The sequence below is a fragment of the Leopardus geoffroyi genome, chromosome A1 (genome assembly GCF_018350155.1).
Source record: "Leopardus geoffroyi isolate Oge1 chromosome A1, O.geoffroyi_Oge1_pat1.0, whole genome shotgun sequence".
NCBI classification, from domain to species: Eukaryota; Metazoa; Chordata; class Mammalia; order Carnivora; family Felidae; genus Leopardus; species Leopardus geoffroyi.
Window position 1 is genome coordinate 205,207,655 of NC_059326.1, and position 27,817 is coordinate 205,235,471.

Genomic DNA, 27,817 nt, shown 5'->3' on the forward strand with positions numbered 1-27,817 from the left:
GTGGAGGCATGAATATTTGATGAAGAACTGGAGAAAATGAATGTAAGCAATTCTTTGAGATATTGTGCTATGAAAAGCAGGGAAAAAATGGTGTGGAAACGGGAATAGCAAGTTTTGTGGTAAGATGAGCACTCTTATTGAATTATTGTTAATTTTTAATCAGAGAAACTAAACTATGTGTTTAGGTTTATGGGAATATGCCTAGATGATATAGGTAGAGGGACTGAGAGATTGACCTTGAAAAAATAATTTTTTTAATCTTTATTTATTTTTGAGAGACAGAGAGAGACAGAGCACAAGCGGCGGGGGGGGGGGGGGGGGGGGAGTGGGCGGAGCAGAGAAAGAGGGAGACACAGAATCTGAAGCAGGCTTCAGGCTCCAAGCTGTCAGTGTTGAGCCTGATGCGGGGCTTGAACCCATGAACCATGAGATCATAACCTGAGCTGAAGTTGAATGCTTAACTGACTGAGCCACCCAGGCACCCCAGAGATTGATCTTTGAAGAGGGTAAGGACATGTCCTCTTATAAAAAAAGGGAAGAAAGAAAAGATGGTAGTGAGTATTGCATAATGTATAGAATTGTTCAATCACTATGTTTTACACCTGGAGCCAATACAACTTCGTATGTCAATTTTTTTAATAATAAAAAAACCTTAAAAATATAAACAAAGTTAAACTCTAATGTTTAGGAATGCATAGCCTGGAAATAAAAACAATTATGAAAGCAGTTACAATAAAAGTTAGAATAGTGGTTGTGTTGGGGGAAGAGATAACAATGGGGGGAACAGAGGGGGATTTTTGGGTGCTGGTGATGTCCTATTTCTCACATGGATGGTGGCTGTCGAGGCATATACTTTGTGACAAATCATTGAGCTACATTTTTCATTTTGTGTATATTTCTGTATGTGTGTTATTATATAACTAAAAAGGTAAACACTAGCTTCTCAGTTAAAATTTTGAGCATAAAAAATCATTTCAGGTTGTAATGAGTAATTTTTAAAGAGGATGATTCTTTGCATTATTTTTCATAAACATGCATATCTATACCAGTCCAAAAAAAAAAGAGGCAGGTTTGTATGTTTGCTGGTATAAGGAATTCCCAAACTGATGGCCTCTATATTCTTAATAAAGATGAGGTGAGATTATTCTCTAAGTATAAGATGTCCAACTTTTAAAAAATAAAAAATAATATTTTAATCTCATTTTTAACCACAATTACTTGCTAATGGGATATGCATATTCTTGGCCACAACCTCTCAAACTTTGGAATCGTATTAGATACCGCCGCCTTCATTTCCTGCTCTGCATTGATTCTAGCATGGTCCTTGCTTATGTAGAATGTCTTAAGTGAAGGTGTGAAATGGTCAACTCAACTAGTGGGAAACCGCATTTACTTGGAAAATGTAGTTGAATTGTTGGGAAATGTTGAATGACAAAGTAAAGTTTTTCAATCATCAATTTAAAGTACAATCACTTATACAATTTTGTTTTTCCTAGTTCCTTGGGTGTTGACAGATTAAAAATAAACATCTAGGTTGATCCAAGTTTGGGGTTTGGAATATACAGCATTCATCTAATCTGCTTTTTATGATCTCCATTGCATATTTAAATTCTAGGATCATACATTACTTTGCATGAAATCTTTCTTAGTCTCACAGTATAATCACTCATGACTTATTCTTCATCCATGAACTTAATGTTGGATTGAACCTTCATACAACATAATTCAGAACACACTATACTTTTATTTCTTGTGGCAAGTTTATCTTATGGGGAATGCTGATCATCGGCTGATTTCTCAGGAAAAAAAAACTCTTTTGAATGCATATGTTATTTCATATGTCCAGGGAGGTGTTTTTTTGTTTGTTTTGTTTTCTTTTTGTTTGTTTTAATTCTTTCCTCATCCTTATAAGGGAAGATCTATGATTGGCAGGATTGGGAATTAAAATAGATTCTTTCAGGTACCATGTGAATTTCTGTTCATTTTTTAAAGATCAGAGAAAGAGAGGAGAGAAGTTGGAGATTATTGCAGCTAACTCTCTTAGTTCAGAGATCCAGAAATATGGAGGGTGTGAGAAGAAAGAGACAGGGCTAGACAGAGTGGTGACAGGAATCCTTACCTATGTAAGGAATTATTTTTCTGTCACCATTACTGTGGTGCCAGGGGGAAGCCAAAGCAAGATCTCCACTCTTTGCCTGGGGGTTCCTTTAATAAGAGCCCAGTGCAGGGGCACCTGGGTGGCTCAGTCAGTAAAGTCAGCTCAGGTCATGATCTCACAGTTCGTGGGTTGAGCCCCACATCGGGCTCTGTGCTAACAGCTTGAAGCCTGGAGCCTGCTTCATATTCTGTCTCTCCCTCTCTCTCTGCCCCTCCCTTGCTTGCACTCTGTCTCTCTCTCTCAAAAATAAATAAACATTAAAAAATTAAGAAAAAAAAAAGAGCCCAAAGCCATACTCTCCATCAGTCTGGTGGTTCAGAGAAAGGGTAAGCTTGCCACCAGCACCATGGGTGTCTCACATACTATGGTCCTGAAACCTATTACACTTCCTGAGACCATGGTGTATGGTCTTTCTGGGCTTACTTTGCTTCCTTCCACTCTTCACTCTTTGATTTAGACTCATAGCAGATTTCTACCAGGTTTTCTGTTATTCCCTTCCCAAATAAGCTGCCGGGTAGATTCTTTTAATCTGTTCACATATACACAGTATCTGGAGAAATCCTTCCAATATTCTGATTTGGGAATATTACTGCTTACCAATTCCCTGGGCTGAGTGGGCTTTTCCTTTATTATTATATGGGATGGCCATTTGAATGGGAATCTGGATAAGAGGGAACATAGCGAATCTCTGTTGTTCCAGAGACCCTGCATCCAGGCACCTTTTTGTTGTAACCATAAATCACCTTTCCTTTGGGGAGCTAATCTGCAAAAATATCAGTCCCTGTACTTAAAGATCAGAGAATGAGACAGATAAAGCCTTTTGCTGCACTTTCTGGGAAGAGGTCCTTGTTCTCTCCCATGGGGTCTGCACCTGAGAGAATGTGGTGCTAGATATGCTGCATCAGTGCTGTTTGCAATTGTGAAGGGAGAGGCTGTGTAAGAGTGGATTTGCCATAGTCAGTGGCAAAGCCTCAAACCAGAGGCCTGGCACTATCATCTGAGCCCTGGAGTGTAAAAAGTGTATCCCCTACACTTTTCAGATACGTGAGCCAATTAATATCTTTTCTGACCAAAGACAATTTGAATTGTGTTTCCTTTCATTTGCAGCTGCAAGATTCCTAATTGATAAACACCAAGGTGAGAAGCTAAGCTCAAGATATCATCTTATCTAGAAACCTTTCCTTTGATAGATCACATACTGGGTCACAAAACAACCCTTCATAGGTATACAAGAATTGAAATCATACCATGCATACTTTCAGACCACAATGCTATGAAGCTTGAAATCAACCACAGGAAAAAGTCTGGAAAACCTCCAAAAGCATGGAGGTTGAAGAACACCCTACTAACGAATGAGTGGGTCAACCAGGCAATTAGAGAAGAAATTTAAAAATATATGGAAACAAACGAAAATGAAAATACAACAATCCAAACGCTTTGGGACGCAGCGAAGGCAGTCCTGAGAGGAAAATACATTGCAATCCAGGCCTATCTCAAGAAACGAGAAAAATCCCAAATACAAAATCTAACGGCACACCTAAAGGAAATAGAAGCAGAACAGCAAAAGCAGCCTAAACCCAGCAGAAGAAGAGAAATAATAAAGATCAGAGCAGAAATAAACAATATAGAATCTAAAAAAACTGTAGAGCAGATCAACGAAACCAAGAGTTGGTTTTTTGAAAAAATAAACAAAATTGACAAACCTCTAGCCAGGCTTCTCAAAAAGAAAAGGGAGATGACCCAAATAGATAAAATCATGAATGAAAATGGAATGATTACAACCAATCCCTCAGAGATACAAGCAATTATCAGCGAATACTATGAAAAATTATATGCCAACAAACTGGACAACCTGGAAGAAATGGACAAATTCCTAAACACCCACACGCTTCCAAAACTCAATCAGGAGGAAATAGAAAGCTTGAACAGACCCATAACCAGCGAAGAAATTGAATCGGTTATTAAAAATCTCCCAACAAATAAGAGTCCAGGACCAGATGGCTTCCCAGGGGAGTTCTACCAGACATTTACAGCAGAGATAATACCTATCCTTCTCAAGCTATTCCAAGAAATAGAAAGGAAAGGAAAACTTCCAGACTCATTCTATGAAGCCAGTATTCCTTTGATTCCTAAACCAGACAGAGACCCAGTAAAAAGAGAGAACTACAGGCCAATATCCCTGATGAATATGGATGCAAAAATTCTCAATAAGATACTAGCAAATCGAATTCAACAGCATATAAAAAGAATTATTCACCATGATCAAGTGGGATTCATTCCTGGGATGCAGGGCTGGTTCAACATTCGCAAATCAATCAATGTGATACATCACATTAATAAAAGAAAAGAACCATATGATCCTGTCAATCGATGCAGAAAAGGCCTTTGGCAAAATTCAGCAACCTTTCTTAATAAAAACCCTCGAGAAAGTCAGGATAGAAGGAACATACTTAAAGATCATAAAAGCCATTATGAAAAGCCCACAACTAACATCATCCTCCATGGGGAAAAACTGAGACTTTTTCCCTGAGATCAGGAACATGACAGGGATGTCCACTCTCACTGCTGTTGTTGAACATAGTGTTGGAAGTTCTAGCATCGGCAATCAGACAACAAAAGGAAATCAAAGGCATCAAAATTGGCAAAGATGAAGTCAAGCTTTCACTTTTTGCAGATGACATGATATTATACATGGAAAATCATATAGACTCCACCAGAAGTCTGCTAGAACTGATACATGAATTTAGCAAAGTTGCAGGATACAAAATCAATGTACAGAAATCAGTTGCATTCTTATACACTAATAATGAAGCAACAGAAAGACAAAGAAATTGATCCTATTCACAATTGCACTAAGAAACACAAAATACCTAGGAATAAATCTAACCAAAGATGTAAATGATCTGTATGCTGAAAACTATAGAAAGCTTATGAAGGAAATTGAAGAAGATATAAAGAAATGGAAAAACATTCTGTGCTCATGGATTGGAAGAATAAATATTGTCAAAATGTCAATACTACCCAAAGCTATCTACACATTCAATGCAATCCCAATCAAAATTGCACCAGCATTCTTCTTGAAACTAGAACAAGCAATCCTAAAATTCATATGGAACCACAAAAGGCCCCGAATAGCCAAAGTAATTTTAAAGAAGACCAAAGCGGGAGGCATCACAATCCCAGACTTTAGCCTCTACTACAAAGCTGTAATCATCAAGACAGCATGGTATTGGCACAAAAACAGACACATAGACCAATGGAATAGAATAGAAACCCCAGAACTAGACCCACAAACGTATGGCCAACTCATCTTTGACAAAGCAGGAAAGAACATCCAATGGAAAAAAGACAGCCTCTTTAACAAATGGTGCTGGGAGAACTGGACAGCAACATGCAGAAGGTTGAAACTAGACCACTTTCTCACACCATTCACAAAAATAAACTCAAAATGGATAAAGGACCTGAATGTGAGACAGGAAACCATCAAAACCCTAGGGGAGAAAGCAGGAAAAAACCTCTCTGACCTCAGCCGTAGCAATTTCTTACTTGACACATCCCCAAAGGCAAGGGAATTAAAAGCAAAAATGAACTACTGGGACCTTATGAAGATAAAAAGCTTCTGCACAGCAAAGGGAACAACCAACAAAACTAAAAGGCAACCAACAGAATGGGAAAAGATATTTGCAAATGACATATCGGACAAAGGGCTAGTATCCAAAATCTATAAAGAGCTCACCAAACTCCACACCCGAAAAACAAATAACCTAGTGAAGAAATGGGCAGAAAACATGAATAGACACTTCTCTAAAGAAGACATCCGGATGGCCAACAGGCACATGAAAAGATGCTCAACGTCGCTCCTCATCAGGGAAATACAAATCAAAACCACACTCAGATATCACTTCACGCCAGTCAGAGTGGCCAAAATGAACAAATCAGGAGACTATAGATGCTGGAGAGGATGTGGAGAAACGGGAACCCTCTTGCACTGTTGGTGGGAATGCAAACTGGTGCAGCCACTCTGGAAAACAGTGTGGAGGTTCCTCAAAAAATTAAAAATAGACCTACTCTATGACCCAGCAATAGCACTGCTGGGAATTTACCCAAAGGATACAGGAGTACTGATGCATAGGGGCCCCTGTACCCCAATGTTTATAGCAGCACTCTCAACAATAGCCAAATTATGGAAAGAGCCTAAATGTCCATCAACTGATGAATGGATAAAGAAATTGTGGTTTATATACACAATGGAGTACTACGTGGCAATGAGAAAGAATGAAATATGGCCCTTTGTAGCAACACGGATGGAACTGGAGAGTGTGATGCTAAGTGAAATAAGCCATACAGAGAAAGACAGATACCATATGGTTTCACTCTTATGTGGATCCTGAGAAACTTAACAGAAACCCATACGGAGGGGAAGGAACAAAAAAAGAGGTTAGAGTGGAAGACAGCCAAAGCATAAGAGACTCTTAAAAACTGAGAACAAACTGAGGGTTGATATGGGGTGGGAGGGGGGGAGGGTGGGTGATGGGTATTGAGGAGGACACCTTTTGGGATGAGCACTGGGTGTTGTATGGAAACCAATGTGACAATAAACTTCATATATTGAAAAAAAAGAAACCTTTCCTTTTATTTTGTTTGTATAAACTCATTTAATATTTTTAATGGATTCCATTTAACAATTTAGCTTTATGCACTGAAGTCAATTCTAAAATAATTGATTTAAAGTCAAATGAATGTAATTTTGAATTTCATTTTTGTACATCAAATTGAAAAGTATGACAGCTGAATGCTATTACTCCTGTTAGAATTTTAGTCAAATATCATTTAATAATAAGTCATTCAAAAAGTTTTGTCAATAAACATTCTAAAGCCCATCTGCCCATTTATTTGTCTGCAATCTTTCGGTTTGCTATAAATTTGAGTAGCCCAGAATAAGACAAACTGCATCTAAAATATTCCTACCCATTCTCTTCTGCAAAGTGCCCATGCAGTGCACTTGTTTCAGGATAACTCAGGGTGTAGAAAGAGTATTTGCTTAAAGTTTGGAAACAGTCAAGAATTAGATATGTAATCTTGGACACATCGAAGAATAAAATTACATTTCTATGCATGCAAATATATAAAAATAAGTTTCATCTGGACCAAAAAATAACTAAATATGAAAAACAAAATTTTAATCTGCCATTAGAAGAAAATATGGCTGCAAATCTTTATGTGTTGGATGGAGAAGAGCTTTTTAAACAGGGTCCAAGAAACACAAATCAAAAAAGTAAATTTTGGCTATATCACCAGTTAATCTTTCTATATAATTAATAGTCCTACAAACAAAGTGAAAAGATGATAATGAAACTTATAGGAAAATATATTTTCAATGTATGCAACAGATAATGCATATTATGATAATGTATCTAGAGTATATTGAAACAAATTTTAAAAATCAAGAAAGAAAAAGACTACTAAAAGAAAAATTGGGGAAAGACAAGAACAGGCAATTTACAGAAGAAAAAACTCAGAGAATCAATAAACACATAGAAAGGTGTTCAACTTCATTAGTAATCAGAGAAATACAAAGTAAAAGGAAAAAGGGATTTTATTGTTTACCTATCATATCTCTTAAATATTTTTAAATGGGTAAGATCAAGACTGGCAAAGCATGTAAATTTTTATTAAATGCTACAGAGAGCTTCAGTTACTATAGCCACATGGAAGAATGCACTGAAAATTTTATAAGCTATAAAAAGCATATAACTTGTGGCCCAGTAATCCTGCAACTATTTATATAAATCCTAGAGCAATTATTATGCTACACACACACACATAAACACACATATAAGATATTTGTTTCAGAATTGTTTCTAGCAATGAAAATTTTAAAACAATATATCTTTGGTGGTCATAAAAATCTCCAGCCTGCCCTCTGACTCCATCATTGCCTTTAAGCTAAGATCAGACTTCCCACAGGCTGCTCTTAGCCAATGATTGAGCACAATGAAGATAGTAAGGCAGTCCCTTTCTATAGGACATATCTGCAAGTGACACTGAAATAAACCTTGCTGAAACACTCTTAGAACTACAGCACATCTGGTTTTCCTTCCTTCCTTCCTTCCTTCCTTCCTTCCTTCCTTCCTTCCTTCTCTCCCTCACAGGAGCCGGACCTGCATCCCAGTCTGATGGCTCTCCCAGATTCCTATAGCTACCTATACATTGTCCCTTATAGGTAATTTCTCCAATAAATTTGTTGTATAACTAATCCCATGTTGGTATATGCTTCTTGGGACTCCTCAACTAGCTCAAAGGATGCCAGAAATGGTCCAACAACACAGGTGGTAAAATGACATGGATATTGCTACTGGTCCAACTGCTACAAATTTCACTGAAGGTTACCTGGGAAAATCTCATAGTGGAGGTGGGGCAGGGGAATCCCTTTATGGGTGAATTGATTCATAAATTTAAAAGATAGTGGTGGTAATGCAAATGCTTGCAAAGACAGCAGAGCTGGCTGGCTACCGCTAAATTGTACTGGTGTCTTTCCGAGTAATAATGAGAAGCTTAGATCCATCAGTAAGAAGTTATAGGTTAAGTGTGAAGACCAGAGGTCCTCACTAGTAACTAACAGAGGCCGATATCTCCTATAGTGGGATTTATGACACAGTTAAGCAGCAAACAGTTGGTAGTTAGAGTTACAGAATTATATAGATGTTTGAATGCTCAGCTAAGGCAGAACTCTTACACTAACAGACCCAAGTTGGGAAAACCTAGGATCTTGAAATATTGGATACAAATATCTAGGTGGATGCCCTTGAGGATGCTGGCATCCTCAGAGCCTACAGAGGTACCACACTCCCTAATAAGTGTGAGCACCTGCCCTGTGAGGCAGAATACTGCAGAGGTCCCTCTCCCACAAGGCAATAGGTGCCCACCCCTTGGAGTTGTCTGCATCTCCTCTCCTGGCTGCTAGACCAATAACTAGCAAGGCCTTGCCAGGGAAGTGCTAATTCTATAAAAGAGAGAGACAGAGAGAGAGAAATGTTATACATAAAAGGAGATACAAGAATTAGCTAGGTTGTATTGGCAGGAGCCATTAGAGCACCTTTTGGATTGGATTTTGAGGGTGCATGATCAAGGAGGCCAGCATGTAAGACAAAGCAAGAATTTATTGAGTCAGGGTCAATTTATCAATGCACGGGATTTATCAATTTGCCAAGGCTTCAGGGGATGGGGCAAACTCACTGTGAGGGTGGCTCTCAGAGGTCCGGAAGACACTATAGCCAATGCTGAGTGAATCAGAAATGCCCCATCTGCCCTGGCAGACCATAAAGGAAGGGATTAAGAGGCTGCTGAAAAGTAGGCATACCAGAATGGATATATTATTATATGAGACCAGAAAAGCCAACAGAGGATTGTGTTCTACCAGAGCCCAGAAGACACACAACTCACTAAGGCCATTACTGAGGACACCAGTCAGCAGTACCCAAAAATGTGGTAGTAGCTCTCCTTTGTCGACCAATGTTAATAGTAAAGGAGGTGGCCAAAGAGTTAGGTTCATTAATATCATGGGGACATGGGGCCTGAAATGATAAAAGCCATTGGCAATGCTTAACTGATAGGAGCCAGGCAGCTGAAATTACCATAACGCCTGGCAAGGTTATAAAGGTAGCAAGAGGGCTTAACTGGCAAGGAATTGCAGAAAAGGTAAATAGAGCATGATATCCCCAGAGGCATATTCGAGGGCAGCCAATAAGGATGCTGTTTACCATCTGCAACCAAAAAAAAAAAAAAGTAGTTCTAGAATTCTGGCTAAAGTGCAATTCCTAGTGGACCCACTCTAATTATTTGCCCAGTCCCTGAATGTATAATTGCAATTGTTACACTTGGCATTGAAGTTATAGGCCCCTCCAACACACACACAAACTGGTCCTTTGCCTCTGCAGTAAAAGTTATCTTAAGGGAGAAGGTCAGGTGGAAAACTCTGAAACTACCCCCCACCCTGGCTAAGAGAGTAAATCAAAAACACTATGACAGTTGGGTGAGATGGCAGAAATGAGTGTGTCCATTACAAATCTAAAAGATTGCAGGGGTAGTATTCCCTATCATATTTCTGCTCGGTGTGCCAGTCTGGCCTCAGCAGAAACTGTATGGATCCTGGAAAATAACTGAGGACTAGTGCAGCTTAACCAAGTAGTAGCCTCAGCACAGTGAGAGTGATTGGGTGGCCAAGGAGGGTATTGCCATTAGAAGAACAGATTAATAATGTCTCAGGTACATGGTATGCAATCATTCATCTGGAGAATACATCCTTTTCACTCCGAATCAGGAGAGAGGATCAGAAACTGTTTGCATTCATCTGGGACAGCAATATTCATTTACAGTTTTGCCTCAGGGCTCTCTGAACTCTTCTGCTCTGTGCCATGATATGGTCTAAATAGCCTGGGCATTCCACAGAACATCACAGAGATATATTACATAAATGACATCACACTAATTGGGCAAAACAAACAAGAGTTAACTAATATGCTGGAAGCCTTGGAAAGATACACATGTTGCAGAGGGTGGAAGATAAACCTTATGAAGATTCAAGTACCTGCCATTCAGTGATGATCTTAAGGATCCACAATCAGGGGCATGCCATGATACGTCATACAAAGTAAAAGCCAGAATTCTGCACCTCTCCTATTCCCCCATACCCACCCTCTGCCCCAACAAGAAGAAAGTATAAAGCTTGATGGGTCTCTCTTGGTTCTGGGCTCACTGTGAACTAGACTTCCATGACTGGGATCTCTGGGCTGGGTAACTGGCAGATGGTAAAGTCATTAACTGAACTAGGAGAGGCAGAGGAGGACAGTTTTGCTTGAGGGTAGAGAGAGACTTGAGGCTGCAATAAACACAACCTCAGACCTCAGATCAGAAAAGGCTCCATGACACAGAAGGGCTGTGGAGTGTAGGTGTAAAAATAGCTATTTTTTATCTATGTATGAAGAGAGTTGCAGGGATAGAGTCCCAAGTGAGCATTCTTCTAGCATGACACTGCTTAGAGTGTGTGACAGTTTTGAGGAGTATTATTTCACTAAAGTCATTATAGATGTAGATGTAAAAAATGCTTATTTGTTGATGTTCTTACTAACGTCCATCGAATAACATCTTATAAGGACACTTTAAAGCCCTTGTTTACTCATCAAAGAGTAACTGTTGTTTGCTCATTAAGATCAGTTAGTTTATGAAAACATCCTGCATTAGTACCAGATGTTTTCAGTGAGTTAGAGAAAGAGGTTGAACCACCAGAAATGATGTCTATGTTGAAATCTAGATGTAATTAAATGCAACTAGGTTGAAAACCCTATGTAATATCTTTCTGCATCATGTATGTAACTTATTCCTGTGCTGTGAAGATGAAACCTCTTCATTTTTAAAGTTATATAAGGACCTTTTACAAACCTTAGAAGGGAGAAAAACAAGGAAAGGTGTTGGAGGAACTTTCACTGGATACTCTTGAAGTGCATATTTTATTTTGATCCATGGGTATATATCTTATATTTAAAAACAAATAAATATTTAAAAATACACAGAAGTGAAGAAAAACAGTTCTATTCACAAAGTCATCCAAATTATAACACGCATAGGAATAAAATATAGCAGGAAAGGGGTAGGATTTTTATGACAAAAGCTATAAAATATACTTTAAAAACATACAATAAGACTTGGGTTGGAAACAAAACCTATGTTCTTGGATGGAAGATTTACTATAAAATATCAATCCTTCCCAAATTAAAAAAATAATAATTTTTTAAAATTTTTTTAACGTTTATTTATTTTTGAGACAGAGAGAGACAGAGCACGAACGGGGGAGGGTCAGAGACAGAGGGAGACACAGAATCGGAAACAGCTCCAGGTTCTGAGCTGTCAGCACAGAGCCCGACGCGGGGCTCGAACTCACAGACTGGGAGATCATGACCTGAGCCGAAGTCGGAAGCTCAACCGACTGAGCCACCCAGGCGCCCCCCAAAAATAATAATTTAATGCAATTACAATCAGAATTTCAATGGGTTGGGACAAAAGCATTTTAAAGTACATATGGATGCATAACTGATTAATAATAACCACGACAATTTAGAATAAGGAGGGAGCATTGGTGATTGAGAGATTAAGACATGTTACCTTGTCCTATCACCAACTAGTTGCATGATAAGCTATTTAGCTTCCTTACATATAAAGCATGGGTACCTTCCCTGTCCCTGTATACTGTCAAAGTGGTTTTTCTGCTTTAACCTTTATTATTACCCAGGACAGGGAAGGTACCCATTTCTGAAGGTCTGTCATGAACTCAGCTCTTGATCTTTGCTTCTGCTGGCTTTTACCCACTATTTCTCACTACTTCTCTGAGCTCTTTTCCTGATGATTACACTAGTCTTATCAGATTTAGATGACTGATGTCTCAGTTCATAGTTGTTAAAAAGCACTCTGAGGATGTATTTTCCCCTGAGTTTCTGGCACCTTTTCCTTTCTTTCTTCTTTTTGCCTTTTTGAAGTTCTACTATCCTTTATTCTTATGTCTTTTATTCCAGTCTAGAATTCAAACAGCTGAAAATACCTTAAAAACACCCAAAGATTGCCCCTTTCTGCAGTACCCCTTTCTTAGCTGTTTAGTCTTAGAAAGTTCTCACTTGCCTCAACTTCAGTGCCAGATTTGATTCTACTTTAAAGCAGAGCATTAGGTCCCTTTAGTTCATACATTTTTAGAAACACTGAAATTGAACATGTCTGTATTTCTTCTCTTAGCCTTGGACATCTCCACTGTCATAAGCAGCACTGACTTATCTTACTTTCAATAAATATTAGATTTGAAAAAATATGCAATGATTTAGACTCTACTTACAATTAACTCTGCTGGTATTTCAGAGGAGCTGAGTCTTATAATCAAGGTTATCCCTTATCACAGTCTGGTGGCTGACCATGAAGAAAGTAGATGGTGAGTCTCCAAAGTCCTTGGAGAGCAAGGCCATGTCTTCTGTTTCTTTCATACCCTTCAAAGTTCAGAGCTGAGCCCAGAGTTAGTCTCAGCTCTGGTACCAAATCAGTGAGTAAGGGAACATCTCAAGAGTTATGCTTTCCAGACCTCTACATGGCAAGTTGTAGCTGTGACTCTCTTTATCTAATGACAGACTTGATGTTTGACAGTTTCTTCTAATTCACTTAAACCTACTTCAAGTTTAACGGGGAACTAAACCTCCTCCCTCTTCTGCTCTGTCCTGAGGCCAGACACTTGGGTCTTTCTTGGGTCTCTCGGTTCATGGCAAGCCTGTTGCCTTCCCTAAAGGATTTGTTCTTCATTTCATTCTGGCAGCGTCTCTATTCTAGAAGACTTGGCAATAATCCCCAAATGCTTTGCATATGTTGTCCCATAAGGACTGAGAGAAATGTAAACAAATTTAGGGACAGCCCCATCCTACAGTATAATATAAAAAGTAGGCATATTAAAATTCTTCATAGTCTTAGCTTATATGGTTATGAAAATTAGTTTTAGTTCATGTGTCCAATATCTAAATGAAGCAAATGTGGGACACGTAAAAACCAGACAGTAGCTCTTGGAAGACCTGCCTTCTGTTCTCTCTCTGACCCAAGAATGAATTGATAATAAGGGAAAAACCCAAGCAGAGTATATCTGTTAAAGGAAGACAGTTAAAGCTTCCTGGGTTTTATCTCTGCATTCATGTGCCTGAGTCAGTTTTAGCAGAGTCAAAGCAGTTGCTAAGTATAGAACGTCTCAGTGGCCAAAAAGGTTGAAATGACTAGTTGTTTGTGCTATTATGCTGTTGTTTTGATTTTCCATTATCAGGCTAAATAATTTATTTTAAAAATGATTAATCAATGAAACATAAGCATAACCTAAAAATCAAGTTTGTGGAGTTATTAGTCCTACATGGTTGATGGAAACCAGAGAATAGATAAGAATAAATCTGCCCTTGAGGGCCTTATTCACTAAAGTGTGGGAACTATTCTAATCAATAGAATACAGAAGATAAATCACAAAACCAAAGGGAGTGGAAAGAAAGGAGCTCACCAAAGTAACTTTGAGAAATAGTGTTTTGACTGAATAGAAATAGACTAAATAAAAATTTAAAAATTCTGAAATGACTATGTTTTTATACTGTCGTTGGCAAATAAGTATATGTATGGTAGATAATAAGAGCCAGGTTTCTCACCATCAGAGAAAGAAGATATAAATAAGGAAAAGGAGGAAAGCAGAATTAACCCTGCAAGGGTGGATTGGTATCCGAGGCATCAAAATGACTCACGTTTGTTTTTAAATACTTATACAGATAACTAAATAAATAAATAGAAGTTAGTATATTGGCTTTATCCACTGAGAGTGGCTAGAATAATGAACGGTCAAGAGCAAGGAGAACATCTAATACCAAGATCCCATTTTCTAAATACCATTCTCAAACTAAAAACAAACAGACAAACAAAAACAGAAGCTTTAGAGAACTGGTTTATTCCAGGCCTGAGTCAGGGAAAACACAAGTTTAACCTGAGCATCTTGTAGTGTCTAAAATAAGGAAGTGCTAAACAAACAAACAAACAAACAGACAGACAAAAAATGAGATCACACCAAAAGGACACTGGAAATCCTCTAAAAGTTCCCAATGGCCAAATTTAGAATAGTTTGAAGAACAAAATAAATAATGATAGTATTGGATTATAACCCAAAGACTAAAATAAATATCTATGAGTGTATATTGATACAAATAAAAATAAATAAACGGTCTAGAAGTGACAACTTACAAAAGAATTCCAATTAATAAATGGAAAAAGAATGACAGAAATAGAAAATCATTATTAGCATAGCATAGTAAGAATTGTTGCAGACAAGGTCCATTATGGAATGCTTAAATCTGTTGACTAAACTTTAATTAAAATAGGGTATTTGCATAACCTTAAAGTATCTTTGTCAAAATATTAATTTCAAAAGGAAAAATAGTACATTTCCACCTTAGTCAAGTGATCAAGGTTAACATCATCATTAAAAATAGTGACATCATGTTTGATGATTTGATACCCTGAGAAGGGCACATCATGCCTTGGTAGCCTTCCCCAAAATACGTAATTTCAATATAATCATAGGAAACTTCAGATAAACTTAAGTTGAAGAACATACTTCAAAATAACTGACCAGTGCTTTTTCAAAAATGCCAAGGTTATGCAATATAAGACAAGACTAAGGAATTGTCAGAGTGAAGGAGACCTAATTTAGATACTACATCTAAATTAGGGGTAGGCAAAGTTTTTCTATAAAGGGATACATTGTAAATGTTTTAGGTTTTGTAGGCCATGTGACTTTTGTCCAACTATTCATTGCTACCAAATTTAGTGTAAAAGCTGACAGAAATAATATGTAAATAAATGATGTTGGCTATGTTCCAATACAAGTTTATTTACAAAAAAGACAGTGGGCCATATTGATATCTGGAGCCATAGTTTACTGACCTCTGATCTAAATGTATTGTAGGATCCTTGCGCAGAGAAAGGACAGTTAGTGGAAAAAACTGATAAAATCTAAATGAGTTCTCTTTTTTAGTTACTAGAATTATATCAAGATTACTTTCTTAGTTTTCTTAAATGTTCTATGGTTATGTAACATGCAAGCATAAGAAAACTGGGAGAATGGTGTGTAGAAACTCTGTACTATTTTGCTATTCGTCTGAAAGTCTAAAATTATCTTTAAAAAATTCCAAAAAGCCATTAGTCAAATACATACATTCATAGCTAGATACACAGATACATAAATGGAATTGAAGATGGCTAGGAGAGAGAAGAGACGGGGTTAGTTACTGTAGGAAAAGTCAATGCAAACATAGCCAGAAGTATAATATTCGTTGACCTTGTGAGCTTTTAAAACTACTACATATTGAACTCTTATTTAAGTTTTTGTTCAAGTCACTAAGATTTTTCCCCATAAGCATTTTTTCCCCCTTGTGATAAGAGATGGGCCAGGGGCCATTAGGAGATTTTTGAGACAATGCACACAAAAAATTGTTCATTTGTAGAGAAAGCTTGCACAACTTTAAAGAACTACTAAAAGGTACATTTATGAGCTGGTCAAAGCAGCTTCTTATACTCATTGTTGAATGATTCTTTGATTGAATCCAGGCTGACCTGTCAATTTGTTTAGGGACTGAGGCCTTTCATGTGGTTAGAAACACAAAAAGACCTCTCAAAAAGACAAAGGCAGATATGTCTACATATGCATATCCACAGATTTAAAGGGATCTGCATTCCCTTTACACCCACTTTAAAATGCTTAATTCTTTTCCTAAGAAATATAGAAATATGGGAAGGAAATGGAGGAAGGGATTGTGACATTTGGGCTCAGGCTCAAATTGAAACACCAGCTTCTTCCCTTGGTGAGAATCATATGTACATATCTGCATATCTACTTACATATATTTGTTCATTTGTATATTGTTAACTTATACTTGGAGGATCTTAATTACTTACCTTGGAAGGATCTGAACTCATAAGCCATCAGCCAATCAAAAAATCCTTATTGAGTAATTACTGTGTGATAACCCTCTCTCACACCCCATCTTATCCAATACAAATCCTTTTGGTGCTAACTCTGAAATCTATCACAAGTGTAACCATTTTCTCCACTATATCCTAAGTCCAAAACTAGTACAAACCATCATTTTTCCTTGCCATTATTCCTACACTACCTCTTTCCTTGTCCCCCGGTCCACTCTTCAGTTTGTACTTCATATAGTAGCCAGAGTGGTCTTTCAAAACTGGAATTCAGGTCACATTACTTCCTTGATTAAAACCCTCCTATATTTTTCCATGCACCAAAAGTAAATCTGAAATCCTTTTCAAGTACTGAACAACTTTATACAATCTCTCTCCTGCTTACCTCTCCAATCTGATATGATTATTCCCTTTAGTGTGAATATCACTCCTCCAGATCTTTCCTTGGCTTACTTGTTCTTACTTAGATCTCATTTCAGATGTCAGGAACCCCTCCTGAACTTCAGAAATAAAGTTGATCCCACCCCATCAGTCTCTATCTCATTACATTTTTTTCTTCATAGTACTTACTACTCTCTGTAATTATCCTATTTGTTTCCTTTCATATAGTGATTTCCCCCAACTAGTTCCTTAAGGGTAGAGGCCATATCTGTTTTGCTCGCCACTGTACTTCCAATGCCCAACATTGTAGTTGGCATAAATATTTCCAAGAAAGAAATATTTATTTATTCCAATAAATATTTGTCAATAAATATTTCTTGATGGAAACAAGTGAACATGTAAATGAATTAATGCAAGGCCCTGTGCTAAAAATAGCAAGTGTTCAAGACTGATTTCTGGGCTCAAAGAGTTTATAATTTGGTAATAGTCACATTAGGGAGCATCTGCATGATGTACTATGAGAGGTCTTAAAAGAGAAGAGTAATGCTGAGTTAGGATTCATAGGAAGGACTAATGGATTCTGACCAAGGAGATCAAAGTGATGTCATTCAGATTAGGCCTTAACGAGTGAGTAAACCTAAATGCAAAAACCTGGGGCTGCAAAGGGGATGGATAGATTGCCCTTCCATTCACCCCTCCAGGCCAAAACAATAATATAGCCTATCAATGAATACAACGGTAGATGCAGACAGTGGGAAATAGGAGCCAAGGATGCAGGGTTTCTTGGGTCATTAAGTTTCTTGTCTCATTAAGTCACAATTGGAACTACAGAAGTGGAAGAAATCTGGGAGGCAAAGAGGGAAAGTGTACAAATGAAGGTAGAATAATTATATTTAAGAAAAAGTAGGCATAAAAGTCACTACCAAAAATAGACAGAAAGAGAGAGAGAGAGAGAGAAAGAAACAGAGACAGAGAAACAGAGAAAGAATGGTCAGAGAGGTAGCAAGAGAACATGTGATGGGAACTCATATTATTTACCAGCCCTCTGTAGTCAATTCTGAAACAAACAAATGCAAACATTCTCTCATAGTTTAAGTAGGAGGATTATAGAAACCAAGGGAAAAGAGATTCAAGAGTGAAGAATTGGTCAACAGGGTCAAAGAACAGTTATAGAGAACTGGGAATTGGATTTGGCAATCAGGAGGTTATTGCTGACCTTCTGGGAACAGTTTCAGAGGCATGCTGGAGGGAGAAGCCAAAGTGCAGTGGGGTAAAGGGTGAGTGGCAGGTGGTCAAGTAGAGGCAAGGCAGTGAATTCAGCTTTGTTCTTCAAGAAGCTTGGTGGTAAATGGAGGCACAAGAAGTGTGTTTTATTTTTTGTTTTGTTTTGTTTTGTTTTGTTTTGTTTTGTTTTGGTGGGAGGACTTCTGGCCATTGCAAATCATCTCGGGGAAGAGGGTGGGGCAGGTAAGTGAGCCAGCGGCATCACTGAGTGAGTCCTCGTCAGGGAAGCGACTTCAAAAAAAATTTTTTAATGTTTATTTTTGAGAGAGAGAGACAGAGTGAGAGCGGGGAGGGTCAGAGAGAGAGGAAGACACAGCATCTGAAGCAGGCCCAAGGCTCCCAGCAGGTTGGGCTCAAACTCCTGAACCGTGAGATCATGACCTGAGCAGAAGTCAGACACTTACCAACTGAGCCACACAGACACCTCTGGAAGTGATTTTTGATATGCCAATATACTCAGTGCTGAAGGAAAGTAAGGGGTGCCAGCCAATTTCACCTGTTCAAGTTAGTGAACTGAGTTAAATTTGGCTCAGAAACATATGCTTTTAAATTCATCTTTTCCTATATTCTTTGTTTTGTGCTCTCATTTTTTTTCCTCCCTTAAAGTTTTCTTTTTAAAACTCTCACCTTGGGGCACCTGGGTGGCTCAGTTGGTTAGGCACCTGACTTCAGCTCAGGTCATGATCTTGCAGTACGAGTATTTGAGCCCCACATCGGGCTCTGTGCTGACAGCTCAGAGCCTGGAGCCTGCTTCAGATTCTGTGTCTCCCTCTCTCTCTCTCTGCCCCTCCCCCATTCATGCTCTGTCTCCCTCTGTCTCTCAAAAATAAATAAAAACATTAAAAAAATATAAAAATTCACCTTAATTTGGCTGAATTAAGAAGACTTTTTTTTTCACTTTAGTCAAGATAGACTAGTATATAATTGGGAAAAGTGTGTGTGTGTGTGTGTGTGTGTGTGTGTGTGTGTGTGTTGGGGGAGGTGTGAGTGATAGTTAAAATGATTGAGAATAGATGGGTGGGATTGGGGACAAGGGGTAGGGACAACTGTAGACACTGGCCCTTTATTACTTACATAGTTGTCCCTATTATATTTACAGAACAAAAATCAGCTGGGTGTCAAACTTTTGGGGAGCTCAAAACCTTATGCAAACTTTAGATATGTTTGAATGCCTGGTTTATCCCTTTGAGTATAGGCATCTCAACTTCTGCATGTGACTGTCTCCCAACACTGTTCACCGTCACAATGTCTAATATGAGATCATGTACTTCGTGTGTTCTCTACTGATGGCCATGAACAAAGTTCACAATAGCTATAAAATTCCTGCTGCATTTTGGTATATCCAATGTGGACTGAGGCATTTATTAAGACATAATAACTGAATCAAGGATGACACTAATTCTATATCTAATGTGAACCCTCTTAAATTAATGGCTAAGGTCTGGAAGTTGTTTCTTCTTCCCCACACCCAAGGCAATAGCTAATTATTTCAGTGTGAAGGCTATTGATGGAGCTAGTTGAAGAAGAAAGCCACTGAGGGGCACCTGGGTGGCTCAGTCAGTTGAGCATCCAACTCTTGATTTTGGCTCAGGTCATGATCCTAGGGTTGTGAGATCAAGCCCCATGTGGAGAGCCATGTGGAGCCCCGCACTGAGTGTGGAGCCTGCTTAAGATTCTCTCTCTTTCTGTCCCTCTCATCAACTTGCATTCTCTCTCTCCCTAAAATAAAAAATAAAAATAACAAAAAGAGGGGCGCCTGGGTGGCGCAGTCGGTTAAGCGTCCGACTTCAGCCAGGTCACGATCTCGCGGTCCGTGAGTTCGAGCCCCGCGTCGGGCTCTGGGCTGATGGCTCAGAGCCTGGAGTCTGTTTCCGATTCTGTGTCTCCCTCTCTCTCTGCCCCTCCCCTGTTCATGCTCTGTCTCTCTCTGTCCCAAAAATAAATAAACGTTGGAAAAAAAAAATTAAAAAAAAAAATAATAACAAAAAGAAGAAATCTAAACTCTTGACTGTACCTGTGCCCTGGTAACAAAGGATATCTTTTTTCAGAAAACTATCTGAAATGGGTTTCACTGGATTCTGTCTGGTGACAGTATTTTATTACTGACCACAGTCTATCAGACTGAGGAACCAAAATAAGGCGGCAGCACTGGGAAAGAAGCAAGTGGGAAAGAGCCGCTAGCCTTTGGCCAAAGCTGGTAGTTTTGGTCAGAAAACCTGATTGTGTCACCTTTTCAAATAAGCTGGTCTGTAAGAATACATTTAACCCCTTTTTCTGTATCTGTGCTAAGTTCAGAATCAAATATGTGGTAAGAGAAATCACTCTCTCTATTTAGACCGAGTTCTGGACCAGAGGTTTCCACACCTTTCATCACCTGAAGTGTGTGTGTGTGTGTGTGTGTGTGTGTGTATGTGTGTGTGTTGTGTGTAATTCTTCTTTTTTAAGAGCCATGATACTTAAATCTTCAACCAAACTTTAACCAAAGCAGGCAGGCAGATATATGTGATCTATGGGAATTCAACTTTTACTCTGCTGCCCTTAAATCACCTTTCTTATTTCAAATTTAGACTTTTGTCCATCAGCAGAATATCAAGCATTACCATCCATCTCTGGCCTAACAGCCAATTTGGTTTCCATAAAACAACCATTTTTATATTATAATGGTACTTGTTTGTTGATCCACTTGAGTGTTTTATTACTTTTTCCTTCATTGTTTAAAATAAATAAATGTAAGATGGAGAAATTTAACATGCTAACATTAGCAATAATACAATTAAAAAAAGATGGAGAAAGCATGCAGTATACCACACATTGGTATTGCAACCTCAATAGTTCCCTGGATGAAATATGAAATTGGCTTCCATAGAGAGAGGTCAAAGAGAGACTGAAAAAAGAGACAGACCACTCCAGATTGGTAAGTGAAAGTTTTAAGAAGCAAGGGAACTTACATGTTAGGCTTTTCTTGGGTGGCCACAAGACAAGTAGCTCTCCACACCAGCCCACCAGAATCTTAAATTTTTGTAGTAGGCTTAACTGGGTTCAGTCCTGTTTTAAGTCCAGATGGCCTCAACAACACTTTACTCCCTCAAGGCTATGTCCTTGAAATAACTTCTAGTGTGGAAATGGTGAGCAGAAGGACAGGAGAGAGGGTAAAGAGCTTCCAATGGCCTGGGTCCAGCTCACAGTTCAACTGATAGTCATGTCCTCTCAATAACCTCCTCCAACATCAAAGGAGGTGTCTCTTCTGTCTGGTTTGGATGCACATTACAAGTAACCTTGTTGAGAAGAAGTCAAACCTTCACTCTGCAAATGACATGATACTCTATGTGGAAAACACAAAAGACCCTAATAAAAAACTGCTAGAACTGATATATGAATTCAGCAAAGTCACAGGATATAAAATCAATTTACATAAATCTGGCATTTCTATATGCCAGTAATGAAATAGCAGAAAGAGAAATCAAGGGATTAATCCCATTTACAACTGCACCAAAAACCATAAAATATCTAGAAATAAACATACCCAAAGAGGTAAAATATCTATACATTGAAAACTGTAGAAAGCTTATGAAAGAAATTGAAGAAGGCACAGAGAAATGGAAAAATATTCCATGCTTAGGGACTGGAAGAACAAATATTATTAAAATGTCGATACTACCCAAAGTAATCTACATATTCAATGCAATCCCTATCAAAATTATAGCAGCATTCTTCACAAAGCTAAAACAAACAATTCTAAAATTTGTATGGAACCAGAAAAGACCCTGAATAGCCAAAGTAATGTTAAAAAAAAAAAAATCAAAGCTGAAGGCATCACAATTCTGGACTTCAAGCTGTATTATGAAGCTGTAGTCATCAAGACACTCTGGTACCAGCAAAAAAACAGACACATAGATCAATGGAACAGAATAGAGAACCCAGAAATGGACCCAAAAATATATGGCCAACTAATCTTTGACAAAGCAGGAAAGAATATCCAATGGAGAAAAGACAGTCTCTTCAGCATAATCATTTTGGGAAAACTGGACAGACATGTAGAAGAATGAACCTGGACCACTTTCTTACACCATACACAAATAATAAACTCAAAATGGATGAAAAACCTAAACATAAGACAGGAAGCCATCAAAATCCTAGAGGAGAAAACAGGCAACAACTTCTTTGCAGTAACTTAGCTGCAGTAACTTCTTACTTGACATGTCTCAAGAGGCAAGGGAAACAAAAGCAAAAATGAACTATTGGGACCTCATCAAGATAAAAAGCTTCTGCACAGTGAAGGAAATAACAAAACTAAAAGTCAACTGACAGAATGGGAGAAGATATTTGCAAATGACATATCGGATAAAGGGTTAGTATCCAAAATCTATAAAGAACTTATCAACTCAACACCCAAAAAACAAATAATCCAATGAAGAAATGGACAAAAGACATGAATAGACACCTTTCCAAAGAAGACATCCAGATGGCCAATAGACACATGAAAAAATGCTCAACATCATTCATCATCAGGGAAATACAAATCAAAACCACAATGAGATACCACCTCACACCTGTCAGAATGGCTAACATTAACAACTCAGGCAACAACAGATGTTGGTGAGAATGCAGAGAAAGAGGATCTCTTTTGCATTGTTGCTGGGAATGAAAGCTGGTGCAGCCACTCTGGAAAACACTATGGAGTTTCCTCAAAAAGCTAAAAATAGAACTACCCTACGACCCAGCAATTGGACTACTAGGTATTTATCCAAAGGATACAGGGGTGCTGTTTCGAAGGGGCACATGCACTGCAAAGTTTATAACAGCACTATCAACAAGAGCCAACGTATGGAAAGAGCCCAAATGTCCATCAACTGATGAATGGATAAAGATGTGACTATTCTTCTTCCATTCCATACAGTGGAATATTATTCAGCAATAAAAAAGAATGAAGTCTTGCCATTTGCAACAATGTGGATGGAACTAGTGTATTATGCTAAGCAAAATAAGTCACTCAGAGAAAGACAAATATCATATGATTTCACTCATGTGGAATTTAAGATACAAAACAGGTGAACATAAGGGAAGAAAAATAATATAAAAATAGAGAAGGAGACAAACCATAAGAGACTCTTAAATACAGGGAACAAACTGAGGGTTGCTGGCAGGGTGTTGGGTGGGGGAAAGGGCTAAAGGGGTGAAGGGCATTGAGGACATTTTGTGGGATGACCACTGGGTGTCATATGTAAGTGATGAATCACAGAATTCTATTCCTGAAATTATTATTACACTATATGTTAAGTAACTTGGATTTTAATTAATTAATTAATTAAATGGAACAAAGAACAACAGGAGGCCTTGCAACAACTGAAAACTAAAAACAAAACAAAAAAATAGTGTCCGACTTTGGCTCAGGTCATGGTCTCACCATTTATGATTTTCAGCCCCCGAAATGGGCTCTCTGCTGTCAGTGCAGAGCCTGCTCTGAATCTTCTGTCCCCCTCTCTCTCTGCCCCTCCCCCCTTTCAAAAATAAACATACATTTAAAAAACATTTTTTGGCTTTGGGCCAAAGCCCTTAATAGACACCTTACCAAAGAAGATACACACATGGCAAATAGGCATATGTAAATATGCTCCACCTCATGTCATCAGGGAAATGCAAATTAAAACAACAATGAGATGCCACTACATACCTATCAGAATGGTCAAAATGTGGAACACTGATAAGGCCAAGTGCTGGTGAGGATGTGAAGCAATAGGAACTTGCATTGCTGGTGGGAATGTAAAGTGGTATCTTCACTTTAAGAGAGAGTTCAGTGGTTTCTTCAAAACTAAACACAGTCTACCATTCAATCTAGCAATTACATTCCTTAGTATTTTCCCAAAGGATTTGAAAATTTATGTCCACACAAAACCCTTCACATAGATGTGTATAGCAGCTCTATTCATGATTGCCAAAACCGATGAATGGATAAGTTAACTGTGGTACATCCAGATGATGGAATATTATTCAGTGCTAAAAAAGGAAATGAAAGCCATGAAAAGATACAGGGGAAATTCAAATGTATATTACTAACTGAAAGAAGTCAATCTGAAAATGCTATATACTATATAATTGAACCATATGACATTCTGGAAAAGGCAAACTATAGAGACAGAAAAAAAATTAGTGGTTACCAGGGGAGAGATAAATAGGTGGAACACTGAGGATTTTTAGGGCAGTGAAAATACTCTATATGGTACTACAGTTGAGCCTTGACCAACACAGGCTTGAACGGTCCCACCCATAAGTGGATTTTTTAAAGTATAGTACAGTGCATGTATTTTATCTTATGATTTCCTTAATATTTTTTCTCTAGCTTATTTTATTGTAAGAATACAGGATATAGTACATATAAAATACAAAATCTGTATTAATCAACTTCATGTGAGTGGTAAGGCTTCTTCTGGTCAATAGTAGGCTCTTAGTAATGAAGTTTTTGGAGAGTCAAAAGTTATATGTGGACTTCTGCAAGGGATTGGCACCAAAGCCCTACATTGTTCAGGAGTCAGCTGTAGAATGATAGCTACACGTCATTGTACATTTGTCCAAATCCATAGAATGTGCAGCACCAAGAGACAACCCCAAGGTAAACCAAGGACCTTGGGTAATTATTAATGTATACCTGTAGGTTCATCAGTTGTAACAGACGTGTTGCACCACTCTGGTTGGGGATGCGGATAATGGGGAGGTTATGCAGGTGTGAGGACGAGGGAACACACGAAATCTTGGTACCTTCTTATCAATTTTGTATAAACTTAAAACTGCTCTAAAATAACGAAGTCTTTAAAAAATAAAGTCTACTCCCTCTGTCTCAAAAATAAATAAACATTTTTTTAAAAATTAAAAAAAAGGCGGGCACCTGGTGGCTCAGTCGGTTAAGCATCTGACTTCGGCTCAGGTCATGATCCCGCGGTTTGTGGGTGGGAGCCCCGCATTGGGCTCTGTGCTAACGGCTCAGAGCCTGGAGCCGGTTTCAGATTCTGTGTCTCCCTCTCTCTCTGCCCCTCCCCCACTAGCGCTCTGTCTCCCTCTGTCTCAAAAATAAGTAAACATTTTTTAAAAAAAAATTTAATAAAGTCTACTAAAAATAATTTATAAAACACTATCAAAGTTATCATTATAATCTCCTTTCCATCTGTCGCAAATTACCATCAGGGATTCCATTTTACTTCATTACACTTTTTTTTTTTTAAATCAAATGTGATTTCAGTGAAACTAAGAGAGCTAGGCTTTGAGGTAAGAAATTTATAAAATTCATTTTCATCGCACATTATTAATGTTTAATCCTTGTTTTGAATATTCATAGATATAGTGTATGACATACAGGGGTTAAAAAGCTGCAGTAATCTTTGTGTGAAGAATTTTAGAATTATTATTTATTCTCTGAGAAGATACCTCACTCCCCTTTACTTTCTTTCAATCATACTCTCAGGAAAGCTTCATTTATAAAAGTAGCAAATTGTATCTTAATGAAATATTAGTTTCATACCCTCACAAAACTTATAACCTGACTCTGTCTACAATTCCCATTTTTAGACTCACCTTTGGGTTAAGGCTGTTACTACAATGTAGGCAACAGAAATAAAGCCCCGTTATGTTTCAAAATGAAAACATAAAAGACTAACTTTTTTGATGGGCATTTTTCTAAAATGTATTGCTCATGTTCCTACATTCTTAGGGTATGTAGAACATAATGACAAGTGTTCTTAGTTATCTGTAATCATTACCATTACGTATTATTGTGCCATTTGGTATAATATTCTCAGGGCCTAATGAAGTAGAAGTATAGGGTTTTATGGATTTACTTATAGGCATATTTAATAGCAACCATTTAACTTATACAAATTTCATGTCTGTTTTTTATGTATTTTATTTCTTCTTTTTCTTTTTCTAATTACATTTTACTTCTTACTACTTTTAGCCAATCTTATGAAATTACATTTGATAAGCTGTAAATAAGGATCTGAGAATTTCTGCTAGGAATAATAATTATGAGTTAGAGCATATAGTTTTAGAGTTTTTGTTTGGCAACTGAGATGCCTCTTGGTCTCAATTGTCTTTTATATGATGGAAATCACCCAATGAGTGACAGCTGGAAATGTGAATGTTATGTTTCAGTTTACTAATAACTTTATGAGTATTCCTAAAGGATTGGCAAGCTTTCCCTCTTCTATGACAAAATATTTCAAGAATGTCAAAAATACCAAAAAATATTTTTAAATTTATTTTTAATATGTGCATATATGCCAAACAGATTATATAAAATATTGACATTTTCCTATATTAAGAATTTTTTTTTTTTAATTTTTTTTTTTTTTTTCAACGTTTATTTATTTTTGGGACAGAGAGAGACAGAGCATGAACGGGGGAGGGGCAGAGAGAGAGGGAGACACAGAATCGGAAACAGGCTCCAGGCTCCGAGCCATCAGCCCAGAGCCCGACGCGGGGCTCGAACTCACGGACCGCGAGATCGTGACCTGGCTGAAGTCGGACGCTTAACCGACTGCGCCACCCAGGCGCCCCAAGAATTTTTGTTAAGGGCACCTGGGTGGCTCAGTCAGTTAAGTGTCTGACTCTTGGTTTCAGCTTAGGTCATAATCTCACCATTCGTGAGTTCAAGCCCTGCATCTGGCTCTGTGCTGACAGTGCAGAACCTCCTTGGGATTCTCTCTCTCTCCCTCCCTCTCTCTCTCTGCCCATCCTGCACTCTCTCTCTCTCTCTCTCAAAATAAATAAACTTTCAAAAAAGAATTTTTGTTAAAGAAGATGCATGAAGACAATTGAGGTTTTTTTATATTATCACAGATTCCCTTCTCCTTCTTTCTCAGATGCAACCACTTGCCTGAAGATGATGGGTATCCTTTCTGTCCAAGGTTTATGCATTCACAGTGCACATGTATTAATAACTCATTTATGTAATATACTGTTGTATGTTTTTTAAATTTTAAAAAAGCAGTGTCATACTTATGTAGCATTCTGCAATGTGTTTTTCATTCAAATTTTTTCAAGGTTGGCCTATATAATTCATGGAGTTCTAGTTCATTAATTTTAAATACTGTGCAATATTCCATTGTATAACTAACACAATTTACATGAATTTTTCACTCTTTTAAACAGGATTGCTATAAACATTCCCTTGCATATTTCATTATGTATATTACATCTTATATGCATGTTGGAGAATTTCTCCAGGGTGTATAGCAGGCATTAGAATAGCTAGGTTACAGAATATACACATCTTCACATTTACTAGATGTGGTGAAGCACCCTCAGGTAGTGGCAACTTCTATTTACTCCAGCAACGCCGCGGTGGTCCCATTATCTCAATTCCTTACTAACTCTTGATTTTGCCAAATTTAAACTTTTTTTTTTTGCCATTTTTGTATTTGTTTTGTTTTGTTTTGTTTTGTTTTTGTTTTGTTTTTCATGAGTGAGGGCATGCCAGAGAGA

At 37.9% G+C, this 27,817-nt stretch overlaps 2 long non-coding RNA genes across 3 annotated transcripts in view; both read left to right on the plus strand.

The window, feature by feature from the left end:
* The window catches only part of LOC123577157, a 29,986-nt gene extending 26,543 nt beyond the window's left edge, over positions 1–3,443 (plus strand). For both annotated transcript variants that reach the window (XR_006701734.1, XR_006701733.1), the window contains exon 3: positions 3,266–3,443. This is a non-coding gene — a long non-coding RNA (uncharacterized LOC123577157). The remainder of the gene's footprint in view (positions 1–3,265) is intronic.
* Positions 3,444–25,406: 21,963 nt separating this feature from the next.
* LOC123577163 lies at positions 25,407–27,288 on the plus strand. The gene is made up of 2 exons (XR_006701736.1): positions 25,407–25,603; positions 27,196–27,288. It is a non-coding gene; the product is annotated as an uncharacterized LOC123577163 (long non-coding RNA).
* The last annotated feature ends 529 nt before the right edge of the window (positions 27,289–27,817 follow it).